Here is a 4,791-nt window from a genome sequence, read left to right as displayed (position 1 = left end):
CCCTCTCCTCTCCTCTCCTCTCCTCTCCTCTCCTCACCTCTTCTCTTCATAGTGTCTCAAGTACCCCAGGCTGGCCTCAAACTTGCTATGTAGAAGACCTTAAACTAATCCCCCTGCCTCTGCCTCCTGAGGGCTGGGACTATAGGTAAGTAAGAGCCACACCCAGTTCATCATGTTCTGAGAATTGAAGCAGGGTCTCATTTCCACTTGGCAAACATTCTACTAATGGAGCCACAACCCCAGCCCTCAGCCCTCCACTATGAGATTGGAAAGTATGGCACACTAAATTGATTCAAGCAGGGTACACCCACTGCTCACCTCCCCTGTCCCATTCACCCAAGTTCACTTCCAAATGATGTCCAGCGAGTGGGTCTTCTTGACTTAGTCTTACCTTGATTTCTTCTTCGATGAGAGAGGGTAAACAACGACACATCCCCCATCCCTGTTGTGAGGGTGGATGCTACAGTGTGTGTTTTGGTAGCTGCTTGAGAGATGAAACACGAGGATAGTGACAGGTGACACTGAAGATGCCAGGGTCACCTGCAACTTGTTAATGGTGCTGCTGTTAGTGGTGCTGCTGCTGCTGCACCTGGTGCCGGTGCTACTGGTGTTGCTGGTGCTAGTGCTGCTGTTAGTGATGGTGCAGGTGCAGGTGTTGCTGCTGCTGCCGGTGCTGCTGGTGCTGGTGCAGGTGTTGGTGTTCATGCAGATGCTGGTGCTGCTGCTACTGGTGCTGCTGGTGCTGCTGGTGCTGCCGGTGCTGCCGGTGCTGCCGGTTCTGCCACTGCTGCTGGTGCTGCCGGTGCTGGTGCCGGTGCTGCCAGTGCTGCTGCTGCTGCAGGTGCTGGTGCTGGTGCTTCTGCTCCTGCTCCTGCTGCTGCTGCCGATGGCAGTGCTGCACATGCTACTGGTGCTGCCGGTGCTAGTGCTGCTACTGCTGCTGGTGCAGGTGTAGGTACTTGTGCAGGTGCAGGTGCTGCTGGTGCAGCTGGTGCTGCTGGTGGTGCAGGTGCTGGTGCAGCTGCTGCTGAGGGTGATGTGGTTTATTTTCCCTCAGTGATCCTTCCCAGAGCAGGGAGGGCCCAGGGGAGGGGCTCACAGGAGGAGGAGGGACTACTGATGGCCGAGCTTGCTCCCCTCCATCTTCAAAAGGCTTCAGTGTACTTAGTGTTGGCCCCAAGCTGTGGATCTGGAAGGGAGTTGCTGGTAACACACAAGCTAGGAACTGGAAAAGCGTAAGGTGCCACCAACCATGCGTAGCACCATAGGCAGGTCTCCAAGGTGGCTCAATCCTGGTTGGCAGTGGCCTGAGGTCTCAGCTGCCCAGCTCTGGTCTTCCTCTGGGTAGACTCTCCACCTGCTTGGGTTTCCTAGGGCTGGGGAACCAGGTCCCAAAAGACAACGTCTCGAAAGCGAAGGTTACAAAATGGAGGAAAGAGAATTTGTCAACTTGCTTCAGGCCTGGCTTTGGAGGCCCCAGAACACAGTGGCTGCTGAGTTCTGTTGTTCGAAGAGAGCCATCACAGATACACCTTCACACAGGCAGGAAGACGAAACTCTGCCTCTTGTCGGGGGCAAGGGGTTGAGACAAGGGTCATGCTATGTAGCCCAGGCTACCTTCTGACTCAGAGAAATCCTCTCTCTTAGCCTCCCTAGGGCTGGGATTATTATACCTGTTTTAAGCTCTACCTCTTGAAAGGAAAAGAACAGACAAGGGCTATCTTTGTGGAGCAGGGGAAATTAACGACAGCCGTCACTGTGACATGATACCTCAGTCTTAGAGACCTTTCTTATTACTGTGATCACATACCTGACAGAAAGAACTTGAGGAGCGATTCAGTCTATAGTGGCTCTGGGTTTGAGGCACAAACACTCACCAGGACTCAGCTGGCTGCCTCCTTTCTCTTATTCGTTCTGTCTGGGTCCTCAGCCACCATATTAAGGCAGACACACATACACACGCATGCACACACAAATACACACACACACCCCTACATGTGCACGGGTGTGCACACACACACACATACACACACCCACACTCCCAGATATGCCTCGAGGTGTGCTTCACCAATCTCCTAGGTGAACCTAAATCCAGTCAAGTTGACAGTGAAGTTTAAGCATCACCAGGCAAGCTGTCTGTCATCCCCAAGCTTGTGGTATTTTGTTTGGTTTTTGTGAGGAGTTACCTAGCTGGAGTAATGAGCTTAGCGATAATTGGGGCCTGCTGACAGAAAGCTACGTGCCACATGGTCGTATGTGCCATCTCCAGTCTCAGCACACCCTCAGCCTCATTTCTTGAGAAAGACTCTCTTTCTTGAACCTGGAACTCACTGATTTGTCTAGACTACCTGGCCAGGGAGGCCCAGGGGTCCATGTTCTGGTGCTGGGATTGCATGTGTGTATCACCATGACTACTATGGTGCCAACCCAAACTCAGGGCCCGTGCCTGCTGAGGCATCTCCTCACAGAAGCCTGCTTCTTGAGGTTTTTCACTAATTCCTAGTCATACCACGATCTGGGGAAACCTAGCCTCGAACGGGTGACTCTTAGCAGGAAAGGACCAGAACTGTAGCTTCTCGCCAGGTAATCATGCCAGGAATTCCAAATTCTGCAGGATCCACTGATGTGGGGAGGCTCTGGGATCTAGACCTAAGGACCAATTAAAGCCACTGAAAAACTCAGGAGTCTAGATTCCAAGTCCCGGCCGTCCAGTGGATGTCCTCTCCGTGTATTGAGAGGTCTGTGGGAAGACCAACAGAGTCAACTAACCTGGACCTTTGGGGGCTCCCAGAGACTGAACTGCTAAAAAGAGCAAGCATGGGCTGGCCCTAGGGTCCCTCCCCAAGTGCACATATGTAGCAATGTGCAGCTTGGTCTTCATGCAGGTCCTCCAACAGCTAGAGCAGGGGTTATCCCTGAATCTGTTGCCTGCCTGTGGATTCCATTCCCCTAACTGAGCCACCTTGTCTGGCCTCAGTGGGAGAGGACGCACCTAGTCCTGCAGTGACTTGATGTGCCAGGGTGGGGTGATATCCAGGGGGGACCTCCCCCTTCTCAGAGAAGGGGAAGGAGGAGTGGGGGAGGGGCTGTGTGAGGGAGGACTGGGAGGAAGGGGGCTGTGATCAGGATGTAAAGTGAATAAATAAATAGATAAAATAATGAAAAAATAAAAGAGGTCTGTGGGAGCTGAGAGGCCAGCTGCACTGTGGTTAGGCAACCTTCAGGGTCAAAGAGCACAACCGATTTTCAGTGCTGCCTGTGGAGAGCAGAGAGGCCTTAGTCTAAGGTAGCTTCAGATGCCCCCTGGATCTCATGAGGCCTGAGTTATCCATCATACAGAACTGTGAGCCATGTCCCTCCCTCCTCCAACTTGTGAATCTGTGTGTGCTTCTTTCTATAGGTGTGAGGATGGACGTGTCCGGGGGCCACCTGTCTCTGCATCTTGGGCCATTCAGAGCTCCGGGCCAAGTTGTTGTGAAGAACGACATTTCTCTGTAGGCCGTTATGGTGAAAAGGAGTTTAGCAGACAAGGGCTCAGGACATGCCCCTTCTGTGCCCTGGCAGAGTGTGATGTCATCAGCAAAGCCAGCAGGTATGTAGGGGGTCAGAGGACAGGGTGTCAACTCTCATCTCCTCACCTTATTTGAGACCGTTTCGTTGCCGGTGTGTGTGCCAGGCTACTGAGGATTGCCCTGTGTCTGCTTCCCGTTCCCTAGTAGGGATTACGTAGATCTACACGGCTGCATCTAGCTTGTACATGGGCTTTAGGGGTCTGAACTCCAGCTGTCAGCTTCTGTGTCAATCACATTGTCTCCTGAACCATCTTCCCAGCCCCATACTCCTTGCCCTTGCTTTGATGGTCATCAAGGCTGTGGTAGCGGTCACGTGACTCTAAGTCCTATTCTCTTTGCCGTAAGGTCCTCCCTTCCGTGACTGCACTGCGTGGCTTTTCCCTGTTTTCCTGCGGTTGGACTTCAGGGCCTTGTGCATAGGAGGCGAGCACTCCAACACTGAGAGACACTGCCCTCGATGGCTGTCTCTGAATCAGATCCGATAACCAAACACAGGCATCCCCATCTCTAAAAACCTTCTGAGATTGCATCGGAGATAATGGAAGGCGCCTCCGCCTCTGGAGTTTAAAAGGAGTTTTGCCTAGCAAGGAGCATTAGCAGCCCTCAAACCTTCGAGGCGGGAGAAGCAGGCTGTGAGCTGAGCCTTAGGGAAAACCTCCAGTCCCCAGAATCCTTCTGGGTCCCCTCCACCGTTACCAAGGAAACCAACAAATCGGGAAGCTCCTTAGCATACCGCGCCAGTAAAAGAGAAGCAGCGTTCACCCCATTTCTCTTCCCATTTAAACTCTTTCCAAAGCCCAGTCCTGTTCGCGTGACTCTGGCTGGGGAAGGCTGAATCGCATCTGAAAGTCTTCCTTGCAAGAGGGTTATAGGGAAATTGGTTTTCTTTTCCTGGCTTCTTGGTATAAAAAGGCACGCGTGAAGGAGGTTGGAATAAATGTTGAACAAGCAAGCGCGAGCGCACCGCATCCTCCTCGCCGCTAATCTCTCCACATCTGAGCGGTTCTTTTCTTGAAAGCCTCAGTCAGAAACGGGCTTTGAGCTCACTGAGAGGACGTTTGTCTGTTCAGCTCCACCGGGGGCTTACGGAGAGCCCTTGTTGGGTGGGGGGGGGGGCGGAGATGAAGGAAGCTGGGCGTGTTTCCTACTGGAGTTCCTGGGCTACAAAGGGGCACAAATAAATAGAAAAGAAGCTAAGAAAACAGCAGGAGACAGTACT

At 52.8% G+C, this 4,791-nt stretch overlaps 1 long non-coding RNA gene across 1 annotated transcript in view; it reads left to right on the top strand.

Moving 5' to 3' along the window:
* The window catches only part of LOC110322744, a 17,652-nt gene extending 13,137 nt beyond the window's left edge, over positions 1-4,515 (top strand). The window contains exon 3 of the long non-coding RNA XR_002380590.1: positions 3,401-4,515. This is a non-coding gene — a long non-coding RNA (uncharacterized LOC110322744). The remainder of the gene's footprint in view (positions 1-3,400) is intronic.
* The last annotated feature ends 276 nt before the right edge of the window (positions 4,516-4,791 follow it).

The sequence above is a fragment of the Mus pahari genome, chromosome 6, assembly GCF_900095145.1.
Source record: "Mus pahari chromosome 6, PAHARI_EIJ_v1.1, whole genome shotgun sequence".
NCBI lineage: Eukaryota > Metazoa > Chordata > Mammalia > Rodentia > Muridae > Mus > Mus pahari.
The sequence above is the reverse complement of the archived record's forward strand: the minus strand, read 5'-3'. Positions and strand labels throughout refer to the sequence as shown.